This window comes from Zingiber officinale, chromosome 10A (genome assembly GCF_018446385.1).
Source record: "Zingiber officinale cultivar Zhangliang chromosome 10A, Zo_v1.1, whole genome shotgun sequence".
NCBI lineage: Eukaryota > Viridiplantae > Streptophyta > Magnoliopsida > Zingiberales > Zingiberaceae > Zingiber > Zingiber officinale.
This window is the reverse complement of record NC_056004.1, coordinates 85,166,712-85,180,457: the sequence shown is the minus strand read 5'-3', so window position 1 is coordinate 85,180,457 and position 13,746 is coordinate 85,166,712.

Genomic DNA, 13,746 nt, shown 5'->3' with positions numbered 1-13,746 from the left:
TATTCAAACATTCAATCGAGCATGGTTATTAAGTCCAATCACAACAATCCACACAAGATCAAATAGATACAAACATGACAAAATCATAGAAATTGGAAATTGGCAAATCTACAAGAGTTTTACATCACAATCACATCACAAATACTCCCTACATCTTAGATCTAGAGATCTACTCCATAGCAAAGGAATTACAATCAAGAGACAAGAAATAAAGCAATCTACAACTCAAAATATAAGGAGAAGAGAAGAGAAAGCTTATCCATGTAGCGTCAGTCTTCTTGGATGCAATCCTTGCTCCGGAGGTGGACGGATCAGCGAAGGATGGAAGATCTAGGGTTCCCCCAAGGGGGAGAACCCTTCCCCAAGCAATGGGGAAGAGCCCCAAGCCAAAGACCAGCCAAAGATCTCAGAAAAGGGGAAGAAACCCCCTTTTATAGGCTTGGCACGGGCGCCAAACGGCCCCGTGGCATGGCCGTGTAGATCTACACGGCCTGCACTGCCTCCAGTTCTGGTACCCTTACACGGCCATGTCTGGGACATGGCCATATTCTTCTCCTTCTCTGTCAAAGTTACACGACCGTGTGGATTCACACAACCATGCCATTCTTCTCCTCTGGAAACATTACACGGCCGTGTGGCTCACACGGCCATGGGCCATGTGCCTCACACGGCCGTGTGGAGCTCACACCCCCTTGCATGGCCCTTGCACACCCCGTGTCTTGGCTCTGGATGGATACGTTTCATTGAAACGTCTTTGAGACCACCAATATGAGGTTTTCTCCAGTTTAAGTATTCATAAAAGTTGTAGATCTTGAAGTTATCTACAAATCAATATAAAGAACAGCTCAAAACTCCAACCGAGCACAAAGTTATGTCTGTTTTACTCTTGGCATGCAATGCAGGAATTCCACACGGCCGTGCGCCAAGCCTGTGTCTCATAGAAACGCATTTTAGACCTTCAGGACGTAGTTTTCTCTGGTTTAAGTCTTCATAAGAGGTGTATAACTTGAAGTTATCTACATTTTGATATCTGGAACGGCTCATAACTCTAACTGAGCAGAAAGTTATGATCATTTTACTTTTGGTCTGCAGTGCTGAATTTTCACACGACCGTGTGATGTTCACACGGCCTTCACACGGCCGTGTGAAGTTCTCACGGCCTTAGCACGCCCCCTACCCGGCCTTGACATGCCCATGTGGTCTCCACATGGCCAGAACTTGGAAGAACTTAGTTTTTGCATGCCCGTGACACTCTGGAAGCTCTAGACTTCATTTAAGCTCCGTTTTTGCTCCAAATCACGTCCTATCAATCAAAACAAGCAAAGAGCATATCTCCGAATAAAATATAATGGAAGTATGACATTACAATGAAATAGGATGCAATAAACATAGTTTATGTTAATGAAATACAAGTAGATGTGCAACAAGACATGCATAAAAGTGTATATAACCTACGCACATCACACCCCCAGACTTAAACCTTTGCTTGTCCTCAAGCAAAACCCGCAATCTAGATTCATGTGGTTAAATAGTACATCATAATCTCTAGCAAGTCAATCTAATCCTATCAAATGATTTCATTGGTGAGCAAGATACAAAAGTAGTTTTAGTATGACCTAAATAGTAGTCCTCCGTGCTCAGTGCGAAAGTGGCCTAAATTTATCAAGTTTCAATCCCTAAGTTTAGTCAAGTCGTCATAAAATTGTGTTCTTTATACTTCCAGTGATAGGCACTTACCTACCACATGGAAGGTTCGTTCCCCTAGAAAATGCTATGCATCGTCTACACAAGGTCTCAAAGGAAATACTCAGTATCAAGAGAAACATAGCATTCATTTCCCTAGTAACCTAACTCGGTCTCAAAGGGGTGAATTACTAGTTTCCACTCATGACAACTATTTTTTATCCCTTGTTTTTTTTTCTTTGAATGTTTTCAAAGTATCAAACTTGAACAAACTTTCATTTTTTTTTCTTGGAATTGATTTTTCCAAATGAGCTTACATGATCTGAGTTTATCCAGTAACTAAAATATAGTTGAGAGGTCACCATAGAAGCACAAGTACTAGTCCAATTCTATGAATCATGACTATTTTAGAGTTATCAACCATCAAAAATAGGCATAATGTATAGAGATCCTAAAATAAGGCTAATACTTAAACTCTTATAGTAAAACATTGCTCACTTCATGCTATCATAGATAGAAAAAGAAAGATTACTAAACATAATAGCACCATAAGTAACCACATGAAATCTAGAACAAACGTGCTAGTATTTTGCAATAAGGACAAACAATCATGATGTGATGAATGATGCAACTAGCAAAAACAAAAAATTTATTATGCAAAAACAAAACAAAACCAAATGCATCTAATGCATCCCCCCAGACTTAAACTTTTCATTGTCCCAATGAAAACTAAAAACAATGTGGAGGAGATTAAAAGTAAGAGAAGTTACCAAATGATGAGCTCCAAATGGTTGGCATTCATGTTTTTAAAGATACTCCTCTATCCAATGCTCACATTCCTCCACAACTTTGAAATATACAAAAATAAGATAGACAAGAAAAATTAAGTAGAGGGCATATGTTTATTATAAAGAAATGAAACTAGAAAGAACTAAAGACATGAATGAAAATAAGGAAAATGAACTTGGGTTGCCTTCCAAGAAGCGCTTGTTTAAGGTCATTAGCTCGACCACCTCATTAGATTCATCTAAATCTTACTCTTGGAGGGGTAAGATATTTTAGAACCCTCCTACCAAGGGCTCTTATTATGGAGGGAGCTTTCAAAATAGGAATTGAAAAATGAGGTATCGCTCTCTCCATCTTCGTCTTCTTTAAAGTTCTTTAAGGTGGTCAAAGACAGTTCAGTATGAGCTTCCAATTATTGGCCTCTTGAAAACCTACACACCAAAAAGAAAAACAAACCTCCCACAAGCATGTTATATAGTATAGAACTAGAACCATATCAAGATAAGATGAATAAGTAATAAAAACTAAATCACATCCAACAAAGTCAATTATAGGTACCTCTATGAAATTTTCTAAAAGATCACTAAGAATACTAACCTTGCATTGTTGAGATGTACCTGAAAGTTCTAAACAATGGGATGTGACTTCTTCAGAATTATGTAGTGGCTCTAGCTCAGACTCAAATGGTGGTGCTTGTGAAAATGGTGATTCTTGGCACTTTGTTTCCATTGCATAAGTCTCTACACAATTATCATCAACCAATTCTATTCTTACACATTCCATAGTATCAATTGGTTGTGTGACCAAAGGAGGTGATCCTTGGGACATTTCCTCCATAGTACATGTCCCTACACTTTTATCCACCACATCATCATCATAAGTAGTGAAGAGTCCACTAACATCAATATCATCAATAGAGGAATCAATAACTTTATTGGAATTTTGTAGTAGTAGTCGTAAAGCTAAGATTCCCCATTGTACCATTAGCTCTTCAGAATCTTGTGTTGTGGTCTTCATCTGATTGGGAGCAAGAGTATTTGAGTTTTGGGAGTCCTCCCAAACAATCGGCTCATCAAATTGTGAATGATGTGGTCCATCTAATGAAGAATCATCCTGAAATTCTGACAAACTCTGATTTACTTGGGAAGTATACTCAACATTTTGTATGTAGTTGTAGTCCAAATTTTGTTGATTCATCCAAAAGTGATTATAATGTTGAGGAGGGCCAGAGATCTGCTGCTGGAATAATGACTACTCACTCTGCTCTGAAATTAGCTGGGGTTGAAGGTACTGAATTTGATGATCTTCTCAGTCATAGCCATAAGTATCAGGAACTTGCTCATATGTATCTTGATGTTGAGGTTGAACCAAACACTGAAGTTGCGGAGTTATAGCAGTCTTTTGAAAAAAAATGGCAAATAGCAGCTGGATGAGATGTGCTACCACACACTCCACAAAGGAACTCAAATTCATCATCTTCTGAGTCATAATTTTGATAGATGGAAGATCTCGCGCTCAAGGGTGTGAAAAATTCTCTTGAAGCCCCGCTTAACATGTTAGTGCTCAAGATATCTAAAAAAAATTACAAGAAAAACTAAAAATACAGAATTAAAGACAAGAAATAAAATGCATAATGAAAAGCAAGAAGAGAAATGCAAAAAGAGAAAGAAAAATGTCTAGAGTAACTCAAATGCTAATCAACTAATGTTAATCGAAAACAGTCCCCGGCAACGGCGCCAAAAACTTGTTCGCTCTCCGCAAGTGTACGGAAATATCGCAAGTAATATAAAAGATTATCGTATTCACAGGGATTGTTGATTAAGCACTAGTTAACTTCACACGGCGAATTATCTAGATAATCTAAAGTTGTTAACAAACTCTAAAGAGAAATAGAAAAGAAAAGAGAAAGAATGAGCGTAGTGAATGGAGGAATGATAGATTCTAGGATTTCGGTTTCCTTGTAATGCTAGGAAATGTAAATGATCCACCAAATCTTATTCCTCAATTGTCCATAATTTGTAGAAGGTCGCCGGTTCTCTCTTGCAATAGACAACCGGCCTAGGACTGAAATCTATACCTAATGTGATCAATTAGGAATGAATCCTATGTTGTCCTTACACAAGCTTACACCTGTCACGTGCTTTCCTCGGATAATCAACATAGAAATCATCACTCTTCAACCCATTAAGATATAAAATATGAATGCTCATGAGTTCTATCCTACCCCCTTAAATGACCTTATTTTACCTTCAAGATATTCCCTCAAACGTCCTTACACGGGCTTGTACCTGTCACGTATGTCCCTCAGAAAATTGAGTGAGGAATTACCTCTACAAGATCCACAAGATATTTAAACATTCAATCGAGCATGATTATTAAGTCCAATCACAACAATCCACACAAGATCAAATAGATACAAACATGACAAAATCATAGAAATAGGAAATTGACAAATCTATAAGAGTTTTACATCACAATCACATCACAAATACTCCCTATATCTTAGATCTAGAGATATACTCCATAGAAAAGGAATTACAATCAAGAGACAAGAAATAAAGCAATCTACAACTCAAAATATAAGGAGAAGAGAAGAGAAAGCTTATCCATGTAGTGTCGGTCTTCTTGGATGCAATCCTTGCTCTGGAGGTGGATGGATCGGCAAAGGATGGAAGATCTAGGGTACCCCCAAGGGGGAGAACCCTTCCCCAAGCAATGGGGAAGAGACCCAAGCCAAAGACTAGCCAAAGATCTCAGAAAATGGGAAGAAAACCCCTTTTATAGGCTTGGCACGAGCGCCAAATGGCCCCGTGGCACGACCGTGTGAGGCTCACACTGCCTGCACCACTTCCTTCTCTGCCAACCTCACACGACCGTGTGGGGTTGGCACGGCCGTGGCCTGCTCTGCCACTACCCCCTTGCATGGCCGTGTAGATCTACATGGCCTGCACTGCCTCCAGTTCTGGTACCCTTACACGACCATGTTTGGGACATGGCCATATTCTTCTCCTTCCCTGTCAAAGTTACACGGCTGTGTGGATTCACACGGCCATGCCATTCTTCTCCTCTGGAAACATTACACGGCCGTGTGGCTCACACGGCCATGGGCCATGTGCCTCACACGGCCGTTGGAGCTCACACCCCCTTGCATGGCCCTTGCACACCCCGTGTCATGGCTCTGAATGGATGTGTTTCATTGCAACGTCTTTAAGACCACCAAGATGGGGTTTTCTCCAGTTGAAGTCTTCATCAAAGTTGTATATCTTGAAGTTATCTACAAATCAGTATAAAGAACAGCCCAAAACTCCAACCAAGGACAAAGTTATGTCCGTTTTACTCTTGGCGTGCAATGCAGGAATTCCACACGGCCGTGTGACAAGGATGTGTCTCATAGAAACGCATTTTAGACCTTCAGGACTTAGTTTTCTCTGGTTGAAGTATTCATAAGAGTTGTAGACCTTGAAGTTATCTACATTTTGATATCTGGAACGGCTCATAACTCCAACTGAGAAGAAACTTATGATCATTTTAATTTTGGTCTGCATTGCTGAATTTTCACACGGCTGTGTGATGTTCACACGGCCTTCACACGGCCTTAGCACGCCCCCTACACGGCCTTGACATGCCCATGTGGTCTCCACATGGCCAGAACTTGGAAAAACTTAGTTTTTGCATGCCCGTGACACTCTGGAAGCTCTAGATTTCATTTAAGCTCCGTTTTTGCTCCAAATCACGTCCTATCAATCAAAACAAGCAAAGAGCAGATCTCTGAACAAAATATAATGGAAGTATGACATTACAATGAAATAGGGTGCAATAAACATAGATTATGTTAATGAAATACAAGTAGATGTGCGTCAAGACATGCATAAAAGTGTATATAACCTACGCACATCTTTATCCGTCGATCGTAATGGTTACAATTGATTAAAAGTTTTTGAATAAGCGATTCAATTTTATTCACGTAGAAATTGTTTAACTTCTAATCAATTAGAATTTAATTTCTAATCGATTAGAATTTATACGTGATCTTGTCAGGAAATTATAAAGAAGGTTAGTTGGGGATGTGGTTTTTTGATTGATCGCATGTAAACTCTACTTCGTTTTGTAATACAAGAAACATCAGTGCTGGGCCAGGGAAGAGGTCCTTAGCGTTGACCTTCCGATGCTCAAGTTAGTCACCGAAATAGTAGAAAAAAATCGAGTAATGATGAAAGCACAAGCATGAAGAGTAAATAACATGTACCTCCGTCGATGCATGAACCTCCTTTATAGTGCCCCAGTGGCCATCATGAATGTGTCTCAAGATGTGGGCACACTACGCTGACCGTCCTATGAAAGGACGTGTCAGAAAAATATCTCTGACACCATACCTTAACAAGACATGCAAATCCCTAATGAGACAGTAGAAGCTTTCATTGTACAATTCGTTTGTTGATCATGCCCTATTGTCAGCGGTGTTACCTCCCAAAGAGAAATTAAGAGACACGGTAATGGTCCCACTGTTTGGCCAAGCGGGGTAGCCGCTCGGTCGGGACTCCTCCTCTTGGTCAACCTCTCTTGCTTTTCTCCGCAATGCCTTGGTTCAGTAGATTGTTTCCGTTCGACAGGACAAGGACAAGCACTCCTGTCACCTTAATGTTTCTCCGATCCGTAACGAGTATCTGATGTTCTTGCCATAGTGCTCCTAGCCGGACGAGCGTTCTACTCAGACAAACCACCTGGTTGATCGGACACTTCATGCCCGATCAATAGTTGGCGTCTCTTTCTACTCGACCCTCATTGGCGGGACCGTTGACCATCTTGACTTTGACTTCCACGTCAGCTACTGTCTCTGCTTTTGACCCACGCTTGGTAGGCCCCTTTTATCACCGCATCACAAGCCTTCTCCTCATGTCTAGTTGAAAGAGGTTGTAAGTCCGACTGACTGGACCAGTATTGTCTTCGATGAACTTCCCCTGATCGGGCGTTCTCTATTATAGGGCTGCCGCTCAGCTTACATTATTTTCATAGTCGTCGTTCTGCCTTATCTTATTAACCCGAGCCTTAAATCGCAGCTTAGCTACAATGAACTTTGAAGTTTCGTTATTGACCTAGGTTTAGAGCGGCCGCTTGGCTATCATCTGACTTGAGTTTAGAGTCGTCGTTCAGCTATCATCTGTCTTGGGTTTAGAGCCGCCTCTCGGCTATATCTTATTCAAAGTTTTATGTCGATCAGTATGGTCGGCGACAACACTTAGCAAATTTTCACATTTTGTCGCTTTCTCCGACGAGTGACCTTTATTGGTTGTTGACATCCTCCTAATTTTTAGAACACTGTGCAAATCTTTGGCCATTATGGCTGAGCATGCCGTCCATGCCTTTTAATTAAGCTCCATTAATGCTTCCCTGTCATTGACTACCACGTATCCCGATCTCTACTGCCGCATGCTTGATATGTCATGCGGATATCCACGGATGATGTGATAGGCGCCTTTTCGAATTCCACAGTCAGATTTCAACTTCGTTATCTTCAACCCTCGATCTAACGGATTAGAGAGATTGCCCTCGGGATTTGTAAACCCATATTTACTCGTCGTCATCTTCACATTCCTCGCGTTTTCTTTCTTTGCGCATGTTCTTTGATGTTTCGACAAGGATACGACTCTTCAATCAGGTACCTTATCTTTCAGTGTCACGCTCCAGGGGAGTCCCTACTCGAGGAAATTTCGGCAGCATCTCCCCTGTACCGGTGACAATCTGAAATATTACTACAACCAACTCATACACGGCCAACACGGTCGGAATAATAAATATAAAATACAATAACAATCCAAATAGTTTATATCATCTCAGCCTCTAGCTTACAAAACCACGCAGTTTATTTAAAAATAACCTACTCCACTACTACGACGGAAAACACATAACACAACAGAGAAACCATCGTAATGGAAAAATAAGTAGTAGACCAAAACTCGCTAAAAACCCTCCAGTACAATTCATACATCACACATATATATATAAAATGCATAACAAGGAAACCAAAAACCCAAAATATATGAATCCGTCGTAACATGTAGTGGGGACTAGCGACTGTAACCTCCTGATGGCCTCAACTTGAAATAGAGGAAATTCAACGACGTGAGTTCAACAACTCAGCAGGTATCTGGCTGACATATATAGTAAGAAATAATCAATAGTAATAAATATGTGTGCAGTCTCCTGGAGTAATAGAAAATGCAAAACTGAAAGAAAAGGAGAAACCATACTCACCAGGACCTCCTATCAGGATAAATAAGGTCGTTAGATCAAAAATATCATATCTCCTGTATGCATGTCAATTATATGCATCAACTAAATATGCAATAAAGCGCAGCAAACACAAAAAATAAATGCAATCATGCATATGATGCAAATGACATGTCTTGGTCACCACTAATGTCAGTCAGCCATCTCACACATGATGGTGAGACTGAGTGGGTAGGGCTATGACAACTGTGCACTCTGCCATCACTGCTCCTGATGAGTGACCGAGTGGACAGGATGCTATTGAAGGGCGCTGAAATTCCGTTCTGTTTAAATTTCTCTGTACAAAAATTGTACAAGTACAAAAATTTTCCTAACAACCCGCATGTTCGAACAGACATGTGTTTGATCAATCAAGCAAGTTCTTGATGGATCAAAGCACACTTTGATCAAAGTACAAGATTGCTGGCCTCTTGTGTTGGTATTCAAAATCGATACAAAGAAACTCGACTAATTATACAGCGGAATTAAAGAACTAGTCGTAAATTTCCTTTGTAGCTAATGACCTCTTGATCTTCTGTCGTATTCCTCTCCTCTTATTAGACATCGTGTGGGCATCGATCTACCAAGACAACACCACCCTCCTTCTCTTCTCGATTTCCAAATCGCCGGCTACAAAAGGAGCTCTTAAGATGGGCCACCTTCTCTTCTTCTTCCTCTTCTTCAAGCCACCACCCACCAAGGAGTAGAAGAGGGGGACGCCGACCTTAGCAAGGAGGGGGACGCCGACCTTAGCAAGGAGGGGGTCGCCGACCCTAGCAAGGAGAAGGGGAGGGGCGCCGACCCTAAGCAAAGAGGAGGGGAGGGGTGACAGCCCTAGGTGAGGAGGAAAGGGAGGGGCGCTGGCCACAGGTGAGGAGGTGAGCGGCGCCGGCCACAAGGAGAAGGATGTGTGCCGCCGACCCTAGGAGGAGAGAAGAGAATTGTAGAATTAGGAAAATAAGGTTTTAGGGGCCACCACCTACTCTTTTTTATAGGCTTGTCGTCGGTTACAAGGAAAGAAAAAACAACAGAATTTTGTTTAGAAAAATTCTAAACTAAAACCAAGTTAAACCAAACCAAGTTAAGTTAACCCAAACCAAGTTAAGGATGGGTGGATGCGAGACTTTATATAGAGGCTACAAAAGGGACCTAGAGGAGGAATTGGTTTAGGCCTCCTGATGGGCTTAGGCTTTCTGTGTTCGGCCCGAACACACAACCCAAGTCCATCAATAATAACCCATACCACTAAGGGGTTATTATTGAACTACCGCACCAATCTCATATTACAATATGGGCTCCTTCTTATCATGAGTGCATTAATCTCCCCGTGTTTAAGATATCGTATGCCCGTTAATTAAATGAGTTATTGACAATTCAATTAATTAACATATGATTCCAAGAGTAGTACCACTCAACTTTATTATCATGCCGGACTAAGTCCACCTGTAAGGTTTACATGATAATCCTTATAAGACCCTCAAGGGGATATTATCAACCTAAATAATTAGGGCACAGATTCCTTCTATAATCAACAATACACCATATAAATAGTATTATTTTCCAACTCATCGGGTCTATTGATTTAACGAATAAATCTCATCCATTGATAAGTTAAAGAAATAAATACTAAGTATACGTGCTTGTTATTATATAGGGATTAAGAGGATGCACATCCATAATAACAGAGGTTCTGTTCTTTTATATAGTCAGTATAAATCGAACAACCTCAAATGGTCCTGCTCAATACACATATAGTGTACTAGTGTAATTTTATAGTCAAGACAAACTAATACCAAATTATATTACAACCGTTCCAATGGTTTATCCCAATCCATCTTGGTTGTGAGCCACTATTTATAATTTATAAGGAACCGATAACATGATCTTCTGTGTAGCACCACACACTATGTTATCTACAATATAAATTAAATGGACAACTGCATTGACATATATATAAATATAAAATGTAGACATTTGACCAAAGTGATTCTCATTTCAAAATACTTCAAAACAGATGTTCATACAAAAGCTAGGCTTATAGTATACATCCCGACAATCTCCCACTTATACTAAAAGACTGTACTGCCATAAATGCTGCCATACATCTGAGTCACATCCTCTCAACATGCCTATCAAAAGCTCTCGCCAGAAGGACCTTAGTGAAAGGATATGCCAGGTTATCTACTGATGTAATCTTGGCAACAATAACCTCTCCTCATTTTACGATGTCTCGTATTAGGTGGTACTTGCGCTCAATGTGTTTACTTACCTTATGGGCTCGTGGTTCCTTCAAGTTTGCTACTGCACCACTATTATCACAATAAATTGTGATAACTTTGGGAAAACCATGAATCACATCTAAATCCATCAAGAAGTTTCTGAGCCATACAGCTTCTTTAGCTACCTCAGAGGCTGCCACATAATCAACTTGAATGGTGGAGTCTGAAACGCATTTATGCTTAACACTCCTCCATGCTATGACTACACCTCCCAAAGTAAACGCATACCCCGAGGTTGATTTACTGCTGTCCCTATCTGATTGGAAGTCCGAATCCATGTAACCCACAGAGAGCAAATCATCTGCCTGGTAAATCAGCATATAATCTCTAGTCCTTTTCAGGTATTTTAATATATGTTTTACGACAGTCCAATGTCCCAGTCCTGGGTTACTTTGATATCTGCTAACCATGTCCACGACAAAACAGATATCCGGTCTCCTACATAGCATTGCATACATTAGGCTTCCTACAGTCGAAGCATAAGGAACTGTCTTCATGACCTTTATCTCCTTTGATGTCTTAGGACACATCTCTTTAGATAAAGGTACTCTATATCGAAAAGGTAGAAAACCTTTCTTGAGGTTTTGCATGCTAAAACGAGCTAGGATAGTATCGATGTATGAAGCTTGGGATAAGCACAACATCCTTTTCTTGTGATCCCTTATTACTTTGATCTCAAGAATATGTTCACATTCTCCCAAGTCCTTCATATCAAACTGCTTGGACATCCATACCCTAACGTCTGACAAGACTTTGACATTGCTGCCAATGAGTAAAATGTCATCTACGTATAGTACAAGAAATACCACCACGTTTCCGTCACTTTTCTTGTATACACAAGACTCATTCGGACACTGAATGAATCCATAAGACTGGATCACTTCATCAAACCGGATGTTCCAAGATCTCGAAGCTTTCTTCAGTCCATTAATGGACCGATTGAGCTTACATACAAGATGCTCTTTGCCCTTCGCAATGAATCCCTCTGGTTGCTTCATATAGATGTTTTCTTCAAGACTTCCGTTAAGGAAAGCTGTCTTGATATCAATTTTCCAAATCTCATAATCTATATGAGCAGTAATAGATAAAAGAATCTGGATAGACTTAAGCATGACTACAGGCGAAAAAGTTTCCTCATAATCGATTTCCTCTTTCTGAGTATACCCCTTCGCAATAAGCCTCGCTTTAAAGGTTTCCACCTTCCCGTCTGTTCCTCTTTTTCGTTTGTAGACTCATTTACATCCAATGACTTTTACATCATTTGGTGGTTCTATAAGCTCCAAGACCTGATTAGAATGCATAGATTCTATTTCAGAGTTCATTGCACTTTGCCAAGATGCTACATCTTTATCTTGGAATGCTTCATCGTATGTCTAGGAATCAGCTTCATGTTCACAAGGGATCAAGTCCAAAGACTCTTCCAAAAATATGAATCTATCAGGTTGTCTAATAACCCTCTAACTACGACAAGACACTACCTGTAATTGTGCATCATTTATAGTACGTGTTGCAGTTACTTGTAATATCTCATCTTGTACCGTTGGTACTAAAGTAGAAGTGTCCTATCTTATTTCCTTAAGAACAATTTTACTCATAGGCTTGTGGTTCATTATGTAGTCCTCTTCTAAATATCGGTCATTGGTGCTAACAATGACTTTCTGATCTTTAGAACTATAAAACAAATCACCTTTCGTTCCTCTAGGATATCCCACGCACAAGCGAACTTCTGTACGTAATTCAACTTATCAGTGTCTCCCTTCAGCACATGTGCTGGACTACCCCAAATCTCAATGTGTTTCAAACTAGGCTTACGCCCATTCCACAATTCTCTGTGAGTAGAGGGTACTGACTTAGAAGGTACTAAGTTCAGAATGTACGCCGCCGTTTCCAGAGCATATTCCTAAAACGAATTTGGTAATTCTGAATAACTCATCATTGATCTGACCATTTCCATAAAAGTCCTATTCCTTCGTTCCGTCACACCATTCTGTTGGAGTGTACCAGGTGTAGACAATTAGGATTGAATCTCAACCTCTGATAAGTAACTCCTAAACTCTTCTAAGAGGTACTCTCCACCACAAACAGACCGTAGTGTCTTGATATTTTTACCATGACGTTTCTCCACATCAGCCTTGTACTCTTTGAACTTATCAAAGCACTCGGACTTGTGGCACATCAAGTAAATGTACCGATATCTCGAATAGTCGTCTATAAAATAGATAAAATATTCGAAACCACCTCTTGCCTGGATAGTCATAGGCCCACACAAATCAGAATGAACTAATTCTAACACTTCTTTGGCTCTATACCCCTTTGCCTTAAAAGACCTCTTGGTCATTTTTCCTTCCAAGCAAGACTCGCAAGTCAGAAAAGTTTTCCACTACCAATGAACCCAAAGGTCCATCGGCTATTAACCTTTGAATCCTACTCAAGTTAATATGACCCAATCTTAGATGCCAAAGATATGTTTGGTTTATTTCCAAAGGTTGCTTTCTCTTATTAGAATTAGAAGATGTGTTATTAATTTCCATTTGTTGCATCATGAGAGTTATTGGATTAAGAGTATACAAATTGCCAACCAACGCACCAGAACATATAACCACCCTATTTTTCTTGACAACTACTTTGTCATCAAAAGAAACAGAATATCCATCCATAAATAATTTAGAAACTAAAATCAAGTTCTTTCTAAAACATGGTATGTAAAGATAATTTTTCAAAATCAAAGTTT